Consider the following 19,638-nt stretch of genomic DNA (forward strand, 5'->3'; position numbering starts at 1 on the left):
AAAGGTTACCCTATCATTTTAGTTATTAAACCGTTTAAGCAACTTTAATCTCTGCGCACATTGAAATTCAACTTATTATTGAATAACCATAGCGAGTACAAGCTCATACGTATCGTCTCTAAACAAGTTTATGTCGATTCAAATAACGTAGTTTTATGTCGATTCAAACAATATTGGACTTTAAAACCTTACACTAAAATTTTAAACATAACTGACCTGAATTATCATAGTGTGTTTTGGCATTGAATGCATTCGTAGCGCGCGCCGGGTCGTTCTATTGTTTATCTATCTTACCTGTGCGTTTCCGAACAATTCTAGTTTTAGCTTTTTAAAGATCAACCTTTTGTTTGGCCGTCGGACCATCTCAGCAAAGACGCTCATACTCGAGAGCAAATTTTAGTAAAGAACTAACTAAAAAAAATATTGTGAAAGAACAAAGCAAATAATTATATCGATATCTTACGATTAGATAATTGAAAACATCTTCTCAATTGGGCTTTGTTAAAAATGTCAAAATAGCTATTTATGCAACAAGTGCGGAAAGTAGGTGATTTCTGATGAGTGTCATATAAGCCGACACGAGTCGGAATTTCGGAAAATACTTAGTAATTATTAAAATAAAAGTTATGTTAGTACAATTTTCGAATTTGAAAGACATTGGTTTTATGGGACTTATAATAGTAAAGTTCAAAATAAAATAAAAAAATTGAAAATTAAAAAGCACTAGTGCGGAAAAGTATTACTTTCCACACGATTTTTATGGGACTGATAGTGAAGTTAAAGTTAAGTTTAACTTCACTATCAGTCCCAGTCATCAGTTAAGTTAAAGTTAAAAGCAAAATAAAAAAAAATGTTAAAAGCACCAGTGAATATTGTGGAAAAGTACCTACTTCTTTCCGCACAATTTTGCTTCATAGAAAACGCACTTTTCGAGCACATACATTCTAATAGCTATTTTTATGGGACTAAAGTGAAGTTCAAAATTTAAAGAAAAATGAAAAGTAAAAAGCACTAGTGCGGAAAAGTACTTTCCGCACGATTTTGCTTCATAGAAAACGCACTTTTCGAGCACATACAGTGCTATTTTTATGGGACTGATAGAGAAGTAACAAATTAAAAAAAAAGTAAAAAGCACTAGTACGGAAAAGTACTACTTTCCGCACGATTTTTCTGGGATAGACGGTGAAGTTCAAAATTTAAAAAAAAAAAATAAAGTAAAAAGCACTAGTGACTATTGCGGAAAAGTAGGTACTACTATCCGCACAATTTTGCTTTATAGAATACGCACTTTTCGAGCACATACATTGTAATAGCTATTTTTATGGGACTGATAGTGAAGTCCTAAATAAAATAAAAAATTAAAAGTAAAAAGTACCAGTGCCGAAAAGTACTCTACATTCCGCACGATCTTACTTTATAGAAAACGCACTTTTGTAATAGCTATTTTTATGGGACTGATAGTGAAGTTCAAAATTAAAAGTAAAAAACACTAGTGCGGAAAAGTACTACTTTCCGCACGATTTTCCGGGGACGGATAGTGAAGTTCAAAATGTAAAAAAAAAAGAAAAGTAAAAAGCACTAGTGTGGAAAATTATTACTTTCCGCACGATTTTGTTTCATAGGAAACGCACTTCTCGAGCACACATACATTATAATAGCTATTTTTATGAGACTCATAGCGAAGTTCATAATAAAAAAAAAAAAAAAGTAAAAAGCACTAGTTTGAAAAAGTACTACTTTCCACACGATTTTTCTGGGACGTTTAGTGAAGTTCAAAATTTAAAAACATTTGAAAAGTAAAAAGCGCTAGTGCGGAAAAGTACTACTTTCCGCACAATGTTGCTACATAGAAATCGCACTTTCCGAGCACATACATTATAATAGCTATTTTTACGGGACTGATAGCGAAGTTCATAATTTAAAAAAAAAAGTAAAAAACTCTAGTGCGAAAATGTACAACTTTCCGAACGATTTTTCTGGGACGGATGGTGGCCTTCAAAATTTAAATAAAATTGGAATGTAAAAAACACTAGTGCGGAAAAGTACTACTTTCCGCATGATTTTGTTTTATAGAAAACGCACTTTTCGAGCACATACATTGTTATAGCTATTTTTATGGGAGTGATAGTGAAGTTCAAAATTTAAAGTAAAAAGAACTAGTGTGGAAAAGTACTACTTTAAAAGTACCTACTACTTGCTGCACGATTTTGCTTCGTAAAAAACGTACTTTTCGAGCACATGCATTGTAAACGCACTTTTTGAGCACATGCATTGTTATAGTTATTTTTATGAGACTGATAGTGAAGTTCAAAATAAATAAAAATTAAAAGTAAAAAACCGGCCAAGAGCGTGTCGGGCCACGCTCAGTGTAGGGTTCCGTAGTTTTCCGTATTTTTCTCAAAAACTACTGAACCTATCAAGTTCAAAACAATTTTCCTAGAAAGTCTTTATAAAGTTCTACATTTGTGATTTTTTTCATATTTTTTAAACATATGGTTCAAAAGTTAGAGGGGGGGGGGACGCATTTTTTTTTCCTTTAGGAGCGATTATTTCCAAAAATATTAATATTATCAAAAAACGATCTTAGTAAACCCTTATTCATTTTTAAATACCTATCCAAAAATATATCATACGTTGGGGTTGGAATAAAAAAAATTCAGCCCCCACTTTACATGTAGGGGGTACCCCAATAAAACATTTTTTTCCATTTTTTATTTTTGAACTTTGTTGGCGTGATTAATATACATATTGGTACCAAATTTCAGCTGTCTAGTGCTAACGGTTACTGAGATTATCCGCGGACGGACGGACGGACGGACGGACGGACGGACGGACGGACGGACGGACGGACGGACGGACGGACGGACGGACGGACGGACAGACAGACATGGCGAAACTATAAGGGTTCCGTAAAAAACTCTGAAGAGAAGTTCTGAATGCTCTCTTAATGTAGGTAGCAGGGCTTGCAATTATCCGCCCAATTTTGTACCCGGATAATTCGAATACTTGGAATTTGATAAACCGGATATCCAGATAAAACGGATATTTCGAATATTTTTATTTTATTTATTAAAACCCCACCATGTAGGGAATCATTATTTATTATTTTATATTTTCTAAAAAAAAATCACTAGAAAACTTGCCACATCACTAAGTATTCTGTCAAGTGCCACCTAAATGCCACGAGTTACCGATGTGTCATTATAGCTTACAGAATACCTACTATTGGTTGATTTTTAAACGTTTCTTCTCAATTTCTTATCTCCACGTTTATCTCCTCATCAATGAAAAGGCAGTCTAAAGTTTCTTCAAATATAATGACTTCCAGAAAATTTGTAGGTACGAGTGAGATATTTATGATTCGTTTACAAATGATATTTATTCCAAATGTTACCTTCGAGGTCTACAGTATTGTATGCTTGATCACGATTTGGACTAGTAACGGGACCTTACTTTCGAGACCCGCGCAATTATTACCCAACCTCCTACTTAAATAAGAACGATTGAAAGATTGAGGAACAACTACGCTATGGTGATTATTATTTTTTAATTATATTTTATACACGGTCACTGCGGGACTAATTTAATAGAAATTAGGTATTGAATTTTGTCAAATCTCATTGAAAAATGCTAGTTTAATTTCCCGAGCGGACAACCTCCACCCCAGGCATGCATGCGCTGTAGCTAAATTCCGGGATAACGCAAGGAGGATTACTAACAACGTTACGTACCATGTTGTGTTAGTTTCGAAATATTTATAGTACATAATATGAACATAAAAACAACGGTAGGGGATCCACCATATTTTGACGCAACCTCCATAATAAGTTATATAGAGGCAAATGTACAAAAAATAGCCACATTTAAGAATTTCCTCACGTAATACCATTCTGTATCTTAGGTGAATTAATTGAGTATTATCTTAGCCGTTATTTATAATAAACAGCCTATACAAAAAACATAAGTCATAATTAAACAAGAAAAAATGATAAAGCAACATTGTAAGAACTGTGATAACTAATCATTGTGAGAGCGTTCATTTACTACTAGCTATTGTTAGATTACTCGAACTGAAATAGGTACAGATGAAAAATAAAAATAAGAAGCACAGAATATTTGAAGTAAAACTCATAATTTTAAAGTTATGAGTTTTGAATGACATGAAACGTAGGTATATGGATAAAAAGGTACCTCATGTCTGCTACTGTTTGTACTAATTTCATATCCAAATGTACCTATGGACAGTGTAACTTTGATTGTGTTTTGGCAGCGTTCGTGTGTATAGTAAAAAAGATTTTGTTCCATTTCTGAAACAGTTTCAAAGTACCTTCGACCCAAAACTCAAGGGATTTGATAAATCGCCGTTCACTATACATCTACTCAAACTATGATCGCTTATACGAAAATTATTCATAGGTCTCTTGACGCAAAAGGCTCTCACCGCATGACGCCGTACAGACTTACGGATGAATACATTTAAATAGTAAACGCGACACTGCCGGAGATTTAGTGTGGCATAATGTAGCTAGCTACATAAGTTCCATTACTCACGGACATAACTCGTTCTGTGTTATAAATACGCGTGGACGCGGATCGTGGTAAGGCTACGGTGCTGCCGACCTCATACAACTGATAATAAGTAAGTACTTATAATAATTGGCTAGCTAGTTCCTACTAGTCAAATCAGCTTCTTTTTAAGAACTGTCAAAACGATTTGCTAATATGGAATTACTATGAAATACTGAGGAGTGATGTCACGGTCAATTCATTTACTTCATATCTTTCTCTTTGAGTTATTAAATATAAATTATGCTTAAACATAACTACTGTCCATATTTTTCTTCTAATTATGTGGTGCTTTATTTCGTTCACTGCATAAAATATTTTATGAAACTAGCCTATTAAGGGGACGTTTGTTCCGGGTACTGACCGGGTTGGGATATAAGGTTTTTATTAAGGGTATTGTGTTTGCCTTTTTTTTTTTTGTGTGCTTGAGTTTTGACGATGCGTGTTGCGGATAATGTATGTTATGGTAATGTTTTATTTTGACGAAACCTTAGGTGGATGGACACTCTGTTATATGACGAAGCCTGCGCTGTGGATCTAAACGTATGTATTTTTTAATGATTTCTTTTGCCTATTAAGTACAAGTACCAACATACTCATTCAAACTTTCAGGGTTTTAATCATTATTGTTTACGAATGAAGAGCGGTCCATCCGTCGTGCGTATAGTCCGCAAAACGATCACGTACTTAGTCTTGTATACTTAGCTCGATAAACTTCTTAGCCGACCTTTTTGAAGACGGGGCTAAAATTTTTTGAAAGCACCTACAAGTAAAGAAAACTAAAGCTTATTAATGTAAGGGACATTCGACATGGAGAAAACCTCAAACGCGGCGCGGGTTCATAACTTCATATCTGAGCCAAGGTTGATCGTTGATCATGGTGAGAAGTTTTTGAAGCTTAGATAGGTTAATCATCCGTCAAAAATCGCGTCAGGATTTTTGAAATACCAATAGGGAATCCTGTAAAAGCATATGCAAAACATATGTAGGTATAACAGTTTATGTGAGAAAGTGAAACCAGCTTAGACTTTCATATACCTAATTCTAACTGAATAGCCGCATCTCTTCGCATATAAGTATGTATTTTAGCATGTAGTTGGCAACGCAAGCGCACCGTTATAAATACGGTGCGCACAGACATGGTTTAGGGTTCCAACGGCCATTACTCCGGCACAAAGGGTTTGTTAGCAGAAGTTATGAAGAACTACCAGCGCTGTTTGCCTTGAATAGCCTAGCACATACCCTGTAGGCCGGTGTGCCTACATAGGCTAGGGCTATATATCTGGATTAAACCTTGCCTTTGTCCTGAATATGAGCCATGAATAAGGATTAGATTTTTTGCAAAGTTCAATTTTTTGTTTGTATCATTTAATGACTGTCGTTTATCATTTAATGAGAGGCGAAACTATTAATTTTACATATTGTGTCATTATGGCGCAAACGACCCTAAAAACAGAGGTCAACAGGAGGATTTTCATATCTAATTATCTGTACTCGAACGATGCGGCAAATGATAAAGAATAATAAATTAATAAATATTATAGGACATTCTTACACAGATTGACTGAGTCCCACGCGTTCAGAACGACGCCAACAGCAGCATTGGAGGTACTATTGGATCTCCCGCCGCTACATCTAGTGATACAGTCTGAGGCACTGAAATCGCTACACCGGCTGGCTTTAACAGGCCTCTGGAGCGATAGCATGCCGAAGACTAAAACACAAGCATGGAATACAACAATTCTATGGGAAGGCTGATGAGTATGGGCTGCGACAAAATGCAACCGAAATTAATCTTCTACAAAAACTTCAAAACCAAAGTCCATACCAGAGCCGAATGGAATGAGGGTCTAGAGGCACCCATCCCTGATGACAACACCATCATCTGGTATACGGACAGGTCCAAGATGGCATCTGGTATATAATTTATATACAGGCGCAGGCATTTATGCAAATGACTACAGTGGTAGTAGTATCAGCATCGGCAATTATGCCACGGTCTTCCAAGCTGAGACATATGCAAAAATTGCCTGTGTACATGAGAATATAGTTAGACAAACATTCAAATACCCATAATAAACAAATAAATGCCGGGATTCAAACCCAGGACAGCGGCGTAGCCAGGCAGGGTCACTACGCGCTAGGCCAGACCGGTCGTCCCTATTTTTTATTCACTTTTGATATGGTTTTGTTGCGATTACGTCACGTTGTTAGAATCAAGAAAAGTTTCGTGGAATGTATGGGGCCCTATTCATTCTATGACATCCTTTACCGAAAAGCGACTGCTGGCAAGTCAAATTACACATTACGTACAAGTTCCGCAAACACATTGGTAGGAGCCGGGGGTTTGATCCCTTGACCTCAGGTTTGGAAAGTCGCACGCTCTTTGTTGGGCCGCTCGCCTTAAGAAATCTAAAAAAAATCATCTTTACATTGAACAGAATCGGATACAGTAGATACCGTGGGAATGTAATACACGTAATTACACATCGATTAACATCTTTTATATGAAAAAAAAAAAAAAACAGACATCGTTCTGATAAGAATGTAGGAACAGTTTGGACATTCTCTCAGTATTATTTTCCCATATTTTCTCTGTACCTAGTTCGTTCATTAATGATATTCATTAAAATTATTTTTTGTATGGCGAGTTCTCAATAAATTATTTGTAGATAGTTATGTGCTAACCCTGCTGACAGTCCTTTCCCTGGTAATATGAATCTTCATTAAAACCAAGCAATTACGAACATCTTCAGGGGCGTGGGAGGGTGCTGACATAACTCCAGCTCAGGTGGCCCGGGGCGTGCTCGGGGGCCCTTTTTGCGATACATTAGGCTACGCACCTGCGCCTCGACCTTTGCGTTTTCGATCACCCTAATGTATGAATATTTGCATTGTTAAATATTGGGTTTTAGCATGTATTTTTTAACACTATAAGTTCAGGTCGAACGCGATTAATAAACATTAATTATTTTACCTTTTTCAACGTTTCGGCCAGGTTGCACTGGCCGTGGTCAATGTGTGGTTGTTTATCAATGACGACAAAGAAAAAATATTAGGATGTCGTTTTTCAAAGGAAATATGCCTCTAATGTTTAAAAACTAATTATCATTGCTAAGCATTTTATTCATACGCGAGAAGGTGCAACTTTTGAAAACGAAGTAAAAAACTAGTAGGAAACTTTTTGAAATTATAATATAGTACAGGCTCTGCTTAGTTTGGGGCTAGGTTGATCTATGTAAGGTGTCCCCCAATATTAATTTAATTTATTTTTTATTTACATTTAAATTTTATACCTTACAACGTGATTACATATCATGTAACGTAATACCTACGCAGAAAAAAAAACATCTATTATTGTTTGCGAGTAGAGTTCCCCACTTGAAGACAAGTAGCGCACTATATAATAAACGTTAAAATATAAAATTAGGTACACCTGATTGGACACCATATTATTCCATGCTCATTATACTTATGTACCTATAATGATGTGATGTTTAATAACTCGTTAACGCAATTAATGACACCCAATTAACAAGTGTAATAATGTTCTATAAAGTGGAAATGTAATCATCATTTAGTAGATTCTCGGTAAGAACATTCATAAAAATTCACCTACCTATTGTAAACACCCATTTATGATGGGCGTTTTAACGTCACGCGTCAGCCTTTATTAGTTATGAATGTAAGTGCGCTAATCTGTCCATAACTGCAACAAAAAAAATAGTTTTAGTCTGTTAATAATAGAACCGATCTTCCATAACTACACATCGGTAACTCGTGGCATTTTGGTGGCACTTGACAGTTGTTAACAGACTAGTGATGTGACAATGTTTTTCCTGTATCTACCTGTAATCGGGAAAAATAAACCAATTAAAAGAAGGAATGTTAAAAATTTAATATATTATGTCATTCGTGATCAAGAAGTCAACCAATTTTCAGCCTCCACTGTAATTGTAAAAAAGCTCTGAATGCTCTCTTAATGTAGTATGGCTTGCAATTATCCGCCCAATTTTGTACGCGGATAATTCGACTACTTGAAATTTGATTATCCGGATATCCGGATATAACGCATGTTTCAAATATTTTTATTTTATTTAATACAGCCCTACCATGTAGGGATAATTATTTATTATTTTAACTTTTCTGAAAAAACACTTAGAAAACTTATCACATCACTATTCTGTCAAGTGCCACCTAAATGCCACGAGTTACCGATGTGTATCCATTACATATAAGTACAATGGAACTATAGAGAATGAAGATGATACTAGTACCTAAATACCTTTTAATGCATACCTAATTTGGTAAGTAGAAGTTTGACAAGAGTCAGAATACTAAAAATAAAAATGCTACTTTTTTTTCGTTACATGTCCATTGTCCAATAATTAATGTCGTTGGCATATCATATTAATAACTACCTCATATTAAATACTTAAGTCATAATTAAGTGCTGCAATCCACAGACATTCTCCTCTTTGATCTTACAAAAAGTACCGAAACAGCTTTAGCCGCGTGTTCTCTTCTCAATGCCGTCAGTGTGAAGTTGCTTTCAAAACTGTCTTACAAACCGTACATACAGAGTGATTTTGCTATGTTTAAGAGATCCAAGAATATTTGAAATAGTATTTACCGACTACCTAAACAAAAAAAATCTATGACAATACAGCGAATTATACCTATATCATTTAATTCTACGGACCTTAACACTTTCGAAAGTTTCGAAACCGGGCTCTACGCGGCGCTACGACATTTTCGCTACATACGGGGAAACCCATGTAATCGGCTACGCTTCTACGAGCGGTGTGCCCGACAGTCGGGTTCTTGGTAGCGAAAGTGTTAAATTGGTGACGATATTATTTCTTTCAGACGGTGAAATTAATCTTCCAGTACATTCAACTATAACATAATTATCCTGTATTAACAGGCGCGTGTTACCTTCAAAAGCGTACCGCTTATAGATGACACATTAATTGGGGAAACCGCACTCGCTTCACGCCCTTTGATCAATACGCAAAACATGCGCGTACGCATATGCGCGATATGCCTTAATTGACATGCAACAGCGGTGCACGATTGAATATGTATCAAGTGCTGGGAAATCTGTCGTGGGCTCTGAGAATAACCGTTTACGGAATAAACCTATCTCGATATGTTTTAATCACTGCAGTTTGTATGTGCATTAGGCATTTTAGAAAACGTAGGTCTACGCTGGAGTAACTGCCTTGGGACAACCGCGCACATATGTTTTCAGTAACTCAGCTACATAGTAAGACACCTTTTTAGATGTCTACTAATACGAAATATAAGAACGTTTGCTCATTTAATAGATATAGGACGTGCATTACATACAGACTTTCTTTACTCCAAAAATATCATAACAAAATTACATTTAGTATCATGGAGAATCAGTAGTTTCTTTAGAAATTGTTTGATCGCCGTAGACTGTTGAGTCACAGTCGTGACACGGTGTATTTAATTGGGGCAAACGTGCTTTAAGGAACTTTGATACACATTACGACATCTAAACAAGGTATGTAGGTAAGGACGACCGGTCTGGCTCAGTCGGTAGTGACCCTGCCTGCTAAGCCGCGGTCCTGGGTTGGAATCCCGGTAAGGGCATTTATTTGTGTGATGAGCACTGATATTTGTTCCTGAGTCATGGATGTTTTCTATGTATATAAGTATGTATTTATATCTATTTAAGTATGTATATCGTCGCTTAGCACCCATAGTACAAGCTTTGCTTAGTTTGGGGCTAAGTTGATCTGTGTAAGGTGTCCCCAATATTTATTTATTTATTATTTATTTAGTTACATTTTCAAATATTCCATTCCTTTTTAACCGACTTCAAAAAAAGGAGGAGGTTCTCAATTCGACTGATTTTTTTTTCTCTACCAAATTTCATACCTTTTCGTAAGTAAGCGCCAAACTGGAAAAAGGTGTTTCCCACCCTTCAGTCTTTGTGCCTCATTTTGCCCGTACCTACTGGTTGCATGCACGTTAACTACTAGGTATTTAAAATGCAGGTTAAACAGTTGTGAAGAGGGCAAAATAATCTGAAATGGTCCGAAGCCAAATCCTCTTCTTTTGTAATTATAATTTTTATAATTTATGTAAAATGATCACGCTGTTGGAGTACTGTTTATACCTAGGTCTATGTAGCCAGTGTAGCCACATGTCATGTCGTCGCGCACATCAATGTAATAACGGAGTAAGCTCCAATGTCACTAAATAATAACGCAGTAACTTTGAATAAAAGTAGAAAAATACACATACAACTGTAGAACAGTTAACCATCTCAGTAAACGTTCTGAAGCTTCCTATTGTGTAAGAAGTCAAAGGTCGCAGCGTTCATCACGATTGCTCCGCGTGCCTCCGTTTGCCTTCTATGGAAATTGTACCCAAGCTTGTCCTTGTGAACACTATGTACCTACTTACGTTGACATTGCTTGAAGTAAATATATTTTAAGGACAAGGAAGTAAACTGATATACTGGTTGGTATAACCTCAAAGGCTTGTGAGTAGTATAACTTTGTGAAATAGGTATTGTAGACCCAGAAATCCCAAAATATGAGGTGCTATGTGACTAAATGAAATTAAAATAAACTCAACTAGCTATTCTAGGTAGTCCGATATTACTATACCAAAAATATCCTCCATAGTGTAACCAAAGAATGTGTCAAAATTAACTTTTTTGTTTTAACAATTTAAGTATATGTTTTGTTTTATAAAAAGACATAATAAAGTGTCAAAACTAACTTTTTTGTTTTAACAATTTAAGTACGTTATTTATAAAATATCTTGCCTCAAATCTGCGTTATTCAAGTAATAGTCACTAATAAAAACTGAGTTTTAAAGCCATAAATAGTAGGTAAGAAGGTTTTTAAGTAGCTAGGTATTACGGTTGGATAGTTTTAACGGTTAAATATTAGTTTTTCTAGATATGTAGATCTAGATATGTATATTCAGTGTAGACATTATTCTTATTTTTAATTAATACCTACACACATATATAAAGTATGACAACAAAGAGCGCGCTACACCTTTTTTTTTTAAAGTTACTCACTATTCCACGTAATTTACAGAACTGTCAAAGCCATAATTGCTTCATCCCACAGATAATATCAGTAGCATTACCATGTGTACCACGCATACCGTGACCCGTGGTCACACCGAGGGACGGACTACCTCGGTTATCGCTCGGTTATCTAGCCTTGGTCAGAGGACGTGAGAAAATTTCTAGTTTTGTATTTTTATACGGCGACTCATTATAGTAGAAAGTTGGTGCTCGTAGTTATGTTACATCATAATTAGGATTCCGTAGTAGGGGTTTTCAGTCGGTACGAAACGTCTTAATTAGAATATGAACCTTAAGTTATTTTATAAATCAATTTATGCGGCAACTTGTGTTTAAAACTGTGAATTCAATATTAATCCATTCATATCGCCCAGTTATATTCGCGGGTTAATGAAACGCTTTATCAATGAGCGTCAGTTATTTCAACAAATATACACTGTATGAGAATTTTCATTTAAATTACCACATCAAAAGTAATTTAGGTCAACATTACTGCTCTTTCTGCGCCAAAATATAGCTGAGTTTGTCATACAAATGCATATATCTGTCTGCAAGCATGACCCGTAAATTCCTAAGGATTTATTTCAAGTTGTATAGTTACCATCGGATATATAGGAGCTGCCAAAGCTGTCACAAATATCTAAAGACACACTAAAGTCTTGACAATACACACAGTGTAACATGAAACCCGAAAACCGAAATATTTTAACTACACGTTGCTGAGGGCAAAATAAAGATAACATATTTTTCCCCTCAACTAGCTCGGAAACACGTGTTTTGGTCTTTAATACCAGCGGGTAAAAACGCATTTTATCCACTAGTGGGTAAAGTAATTTGACCTTGAATAAAGTCAAATTAACTGCTTTAAAATTGATAAAACTTGGTGAATCTAGTAATAAAGATGATTCACCACTTGTGGAACTACTGGAAGCAGTGACAAATAGTACATTACATCAGAGGCCGGGAAAATGAGGATTTCCGGCCAAGTGGGTATATACGGCCGAGCGAGCGTGCGAGCGAGGCCGGATAGGGATACGAGGCCGGGAATCCGTTTTCACGCCGAGACATGTATAGTGCTTTTCTCAAACATACAATGAAATAAAAAAAAATGCTCTAAAGGACAATATTTTATTAAAAAAAAGTTACTTTGCAGGCCTAGGCCTAAAAAATAATATGAAATCCCTTTACAGTCCTCTCGAGTTGTTGCGCCCAAAAAGCGATACTTCCCAGCCCATTTTAAGGAACGTAAAGACAATATTTCATTGCATGTTTGAGAAAACGCATTTTTTGTGTTGTAGTTTCCTCGCTGTAGTGAGGGAAAAGTTTTGTGTTACACTCGGGTGCAAATGTATTTTACTTCTCGTGTGTTAAAAAACTCGCAAGTTCAGGATTCTGTTCTCGAAACACTCGCTTCGCTCGTGGTTCAACTATGGAATCCTTTCACTTGCTCGTTTTTGAATTCCACACTCGGCGTTAAAATACAACTTTGCCCCCTTGTAGGTATGTATAACAAATAACTAATATAACGTCAAGCAAATTTCGCCAAAAAAAACTTATTTTTTTGTATTTTTTTTAGTTGTTTGGGTGTATTTTCACATAAAAAGTAAATGTTATTAGTAAAACTGGAACTGAAAAAAAAAAAAAACAATTTTGCATTGAGTTATTAGATATACTTTTTGATATCTATCAACGAGGATAGTTAGATATGTCCGATAACGGCATTATCGCCATCAAAACAGCGTTTTGTTCTTAGAAATAATAAGTAATTGTTACTTTTTTAATGTTTACAACTCTGAAAGCAGGCGAAATCCAGAAAAGTTTATATGACATTTTACTCTTCTAATATGATGAGGAATACGCTGTTAAAATTATTCGGTTTCCTCGTGTCACACCGTGTATAGGTGTGTTCCGATATATGTGAAAGCTCTGGCAGTATCGATATATTTGATGGCGACGGTAATATACAAGACAGACGCGCTATAATTTGCTATTTGCACGAGTGCCAGGATTGGTTTGAGCAATAAACTTGGGTGTTAAACGTTAGTTATATGTCAAAAGAAGTTATGCTTCGAATTGCCCTTTACTGGGAGTTATTGATTAATCATACATTCAGATATAAACTTTGCATTTGTTGAAAATTATGCCGCCTACGTGATAAGTTATCTTGGTGTTTAATAAAGAATAATACGTAATCTAAGAGTTAGTCCTCATTTATGGAAAACGGCTTTTTTTGTGATAGAATTTTTCACTATAGATTACATCTTATCTATCGCAAATTATAAATGCAGACATCAATCGCAATGAAAAAATCAACAATGATCGACTCTGGCCAACGTGGGACTCGAACCCACATCCTTGGATTGCCGGTCCAATGCGTTACCAATTGCGCCAGCCGACCATCCGTCCATGACTGCGAATTTGAAAAAAAGGAAAAATCTATATATTGAAAAAAACATATGGATTATTAACACATCTTATCTAATAAAATTTAAAAGCAGTCATACATTTAAATATATATTTTTTTTCAATCCATAATTTTGACAATCTTTCTTAGGTAAATTACCTACCTATTTTGTTATTGTAGGTAATGTGGAAAGAGAAGTACAAATGTAGTGCGAAAAAAAATTCCTTCGTTTTCTTACGGAAACGTACGAACGTGTCATGTTATTTGAGTCAGACTCAGTACAAGACGTACTGTCACTGTTTGAACTAGCATGAGAAATAGTAACGTTTGCGGAAAAATATGAATGAAAATTTTTTTTTGCACTACATCTGTAGATGAGCAATTCCCGAAAAGTTTGTACATTTCGATTACTTCTCCGAGACTAGATGTCTATACATTTTCGGTAACAAAAAAGGAAAGTTTCATACAAACTACGTGGGACATTTTGGGAAACCTAGTGGATCTTGCTCAGCATCATGGACTCTATCAGCCTCCCAATTTTTATCAAAATCGGAGACGTGATCCAAATGTACAGTCGACTACAAAGAGATGTATCCACTTTTTAACTTTATTGCATTCTAATGAGGTGAAAAAGTGTATAAATATCTTTGTAGTCGACTGTAGGTACAAACTTTTCGGGAATTGCAGAGATAGATTCAATTCACTGGTCCAATGGATAGCTGGGACTAATGAATGAAATAGTTTCACAGCTTTTTTAATACTAATAAAATATTTTGCTATTACAAAACCACCTTCGTTTCCCTTGATATAGCACACATAATAGGTGCGCTCGTTAGGGCTAAGCCGCGAGCTCGTATATTCCAATTTGCGTTCGTCGCAGCAAATACGGCGTGGGAGTGAATCAGCATTGCGCTGATCCAGCTTTATACAACGTTGTATAATCGCCCCTTTTATGGGATCTGTTTACTTTGTGCACATAGTCTAAGAGTCAGGACATAATTTAAAGCGATACATGTGTGAAAGAAGTTTTGACCTTTCTGTCGCAAGTGCGTTTTGAGGTAAATTTGTCATAAGAAAATCAAGATAGAAGTCGTGAAGTACATGCGTTCGTGCAAATACGGCGTGGGAGTGAATTAACATTGCGCTGATCTAGCTTTATACAGCGTTGTATAATCGCCCCATTTATGGGATCTGTTTACTTTGTGCACATAATCTAAGAGTCAGGACATAATTTAAAGCGATACATGTGTGAAAGAAGTTTTTACCTTTCTGTTGCAAGTGCGTTTTGAGGTAAATTTGTCATAAGAAAATCAAGATAGAAGTCGTGAAGTACATGCGTTCATCGCAGCAAATACGGCGTGGAAGTGAATTAACATTGCGCTGATCCAGCTTTATACAACGTTGTATAATCGCCCCTTTTATGGGATCTGTTTACTTTGTGCACATAATCTAAGAGTCAGGACATAATTTAAAGCGATACATGTGTGAAAGAAGTTTTGACATTTCTGTCGCAAGTGCGTTTTGAGGTAAATTTGTCATAAGAAAATCAAGATAGAAGTCGTGAAGTACATGCGTTCATCGCATCAAATACGGCGTGGGAGTGAATCAGCATTGCGCTGATCCAGCTTTATACAACGTTGTATAATCGGCCCTTTTATGGGATCTGTTTACTTTGTGCACATAGTCTAAGAGTCAGGACATAATTTGAAGCGATACCGGTGTGAAAGAAGGTTTAAATTTTGTCGCACTTAGGCAGTACTCGTTGACAAGTGTGCGTTATAGAGACGCAAAATTGTCATTCGAGAATCACGTAGGAGTAGTCCAAGAGTCGTGACATATTTTGACTCACTTACGTAGAGTGACCTAGCACATGATTGCCGCGAGAGTAAGTAGTATATCGTCGCGAGATAGATCACACGTCTTTTTCGAACTGTATTAATTACATAAGGACGGGTAATCTCGCGCGGCAATCATGTGCTAACTCTAATGCTAACCCTACGGCAATAACATCGCACAAAAAGAAGGCTGCAAAAATATCCGACACAATCCTATGTCTAGAGCCATACATGCAGCCTTCTTTTTGTACGATGTTATTGGTGGTGACTGTACTAATTCACAAGTGCGCCACAGAGTCAAAATTGTCATTACAGATTCATGATAGACCCGTTGTACCGAAAATTTGCTTTTGTCGCAGCATATACTACATGGTGTGAGACAATAAATTTATGCCATAGGGCCAGTTGCATCTACCACAGTGTCCACATGATATATTCTGAAGATATGTACATCAACGTCACGCATCAGAGGCATTAGAACTTCCTTTTAGTCTCATCTACGCGTGCGATTTTATTCTCATTCGTTCCCACTTATATCTTATTTTTTGCTCGATAGATAATTATACTATTTCTTAGATATCCGTCATTAAGGTGTCGATCGGGTGATTCAATAAAAACTAATAGGTCTTTAGGAATTACGGACCAGTAACACTAGTGTGCGTAGCCCAATGCACAAACGCTCACGATGATATCTCTATCTCAATCGCTCTTGCGTATTGGCGCGACAGAGTTAGACTGCATTTCTGTCGGCGTCTGGCGTCGCAGAAATGTCATTCGGCTAGCAGGCCAGCTCTGGCGTATGGGCCGTATGGGTCGTGTATTGAACGTATGGCCATTTAAAATAATTATAACGTTACCGACTTTTCAAGTTTTCAGGACGTGTCGCCATTTAATCATTCTGAGTATTGCTTACTGGAATTGTTTTAATGATGCTTTCTTATGTAAAATATCTGTGCAAATGCAGTTTTAATTATGCTACATGCATGATGTACCGTTTAAAAAACGAAGATTTTTTAATAGGCATTTAGAAACAATAACTTTGTTGATGTCAGTTTTTTGTTCAAATAATTAGCTGGCCACACTACATATTTTGTTGTTTTGAATTATTCAATGTAAGCAATGAAACATGTTTGAAAAGTACATATTGGTATAGGTACATATTTACTCTTATTTTTTTAAATTTTAGAGAGATGCTATGTTAAATCCGCCTAGAAAATCCAAACTTCTAAGCACCGTACAAATTATCCTAAAAATATGTCCTAAGTCCACAACGGACGCGCAACTGTTCCCAAACTTCTCTAGCTGCGGTAAAACTTACGGACATCCGACATCAGCTAAATCGGGTGTAACGCGACATGACCAGTGTTGAAACACTTGAAACACTGTGACTAAACCTTAAGGCGATTCGAGAAAGAAATTTTACCTTTCAGTCACACTTATGTACACATTAACAAGTGCGTAAGAGACGCAAAACTTTCATTCGAGATTCATGGCAGCCCCGTTGCGAAGCCGTGCTTCGTTTAGCACTCGTTCGCACTGGTTAAGCACAGTGTATGTAGCTGGAAAGGCACCGAAGTGGCCGGTAGAAACAAGGTGGCGTCGGCCAAACTTATTTGCATTTACACGGGCCGAGTAATTGTGCTGCGCTTCTGGGAGAACTTTAATTAAACCGGAGTGTCTTTAACATGAGATATAAATTATGAAAGTAATCGAAAGTTTGGTGAAGCACCTATAAAACGTCTAGACTGTAAAACATTGCGTTTAGAGTTTAGATAGCTATATTATATAGTAGTTTTAATAAAAAAATATACATAGTATTACGAAAAAAAAAACATTTAAAGGATTTGAAAATAAATAAATAATTTAACCTATACATTCCACTCCTGGATCCTGGACACAGGAGAGAGACTCTCGTGCGTGTTATAAAACAAAATATGCGCAGATAAAATCTTGTGTCACATGGAGATAAATCTTTGATAAAATAAATGTATTTTGAATTATTTGAGTAGATAAGCGGCAATTATAAAATACAACTATATCTGATATTTGATGCATACAATTTTTTTAACATTCTATGGATCAAATTATTTTCAAAATTCCCAGATACCGTTTATTTATTTCCTATGTATAGTTGCATGGTATGCATCAGACAACATACTTCTTTACAAAAAAGGAAATCCTTTGGACATAGCCAACTACCGCCCCATAAACTTGCTGTCTACTGTATACAAACTTTTTAGCTCTATCATACAAGATAAAATAAATCCCCTAATAGACAGCATGCAGCCAATAGAACAAGCAGGATTTCGCTCCGGTTTTTCAACTATGGACCACATTCACACTATGGAACAAGTTGTAGAAAAATACAGTGAGTTTAATAAAACTCTATATATGTGCTTTATTGATTACACGAAAGCTTTCGATAGCATAAACCACGACTCTATATGGAAAGCCCTTGGAAAATGTGGAGTAAGCCCAGAAGTAACAATAATGCTAAAAAACCTGTACTCAAAAAATATAAGTAGAGTCAAGCTGGAAACCAGAGGGGAGGTGTTTAAAATAGGTAGAGGCGTCAGACAAGGCGATCCGCTCTCTCCTAAGCTTTTTATAGCCGTCCTGCAAAATGTATTCGCCAAACTGAACTGGGAAAAAACAGAAGGAATCAAAATAAATAACACAAGGCTGCACCATCTCAGATTTGCAGACGACATTGTTTTATTTGCTGAAAACTACCAAAAGCTGGCAAAAATGATACATGAGCTTAACTTGCAGAGCAAAAAGTAGGTTTGCACATGAACCTTAATAAAACTAAGATAATGACCAACGGCACTAAAAGCACAATTCTATTAGACGATGTCGAAATAGAATACGTAGACAGCTACTTATACTTAGGAAAGATGGTATCATTTGCCAAAACCAACATCGAAGACGAGGTAAATAGACGAATTACTTGCAGTTGGAATAAATATTGGGCACACAAAGATATACTGAAAGGTGACTACAACCTAAATATGAAAAAGACAGTCATGGATACTTGTATTCTCCCTTGCTTGACGTATGGGTCCCAGACATGGGCTTATACAAAAAACATTAAAAACAAAATAGTCAGTTGTCAACGAGCTATGGAGCGAAGCATCTTAAACTTGAGAAAAATATATAAAGTAAAAAGCGAAACAATTAGAAAGAAAACAAAACTGACAGATGCTTTACACCATGCCTTAAAACTGAAATGGCGATGGGCCGGTCACGTAGCAAGATGCACCGACCAACGCTGGACCCTCGCCGCCACGAAATGGGAAGGTCCTTCTGGGAAAAGAAAAACTGGACATCCACGACAAAGATGGGCGGATGACATCACCAAGCTTACCGGCAAAAACTGGCTAACAGTTGCCAAAGATAGAACGAGGTGGAAGGTGCTGGAGGAGGCCTATACCCTAGAAAAGGGGTCCCTATAATTTATATTTAATTTTAAAATAAGTATATATGTAACTAGGTTAAGTTTAAGGGAATATTAAAGGCTTTATTATTATTATTATTATTTTAGTTGCATGTCAGCAATTTATTTAAATACCTTTCAGGCCATTGTTTTAATTTAACTATTTATTATACCTGCTAAGTTGCAAAGAATAGAATTGTAACGCGTTTAAGTAAACCCATTACGGTTATTAGATGTTGATAACCGATAATTAATTAATAATTCCCCTTATAATACACCCGTAACACCCGTTTGCTCTTGCATTGGCTAAGGTTTT

At 36.1% G+C, this 19,638-nt stretch overlaps 1 non-coding gene across 1 annotated transcript; it reads right to left on the minus strand.

The window, feature by feature from the left end:
- Positions 1-13,973: 13,973 nt before the first annotated feature.
- On the minus strand, positions 13,974-14,045 carry Trnaa-ggc. Its single transcript has one exon. It is a non-coding gene; the product is annotated as a tRNA-Ala (tRNA).
- Positions 14,046-19,638: the final 5,593 nt, after the last annotated feature.

This window comes from Leguminivora glycinivorella, chromosome 2 (genome assembly GCF_023078275.1).
Source record: "Leguminivora glycinivorella isolate SPB_JAAS2020 chromosome 2, LegGlyc_1.1, whole genome shotgun sequence".
Taxonomy (NCBI): Eukaryota; Metazoa; Arthropoda; class Insecta; order Lepidoptera; family Tortricidae; genus Leguminivora; species Leguminivora glycinivorella.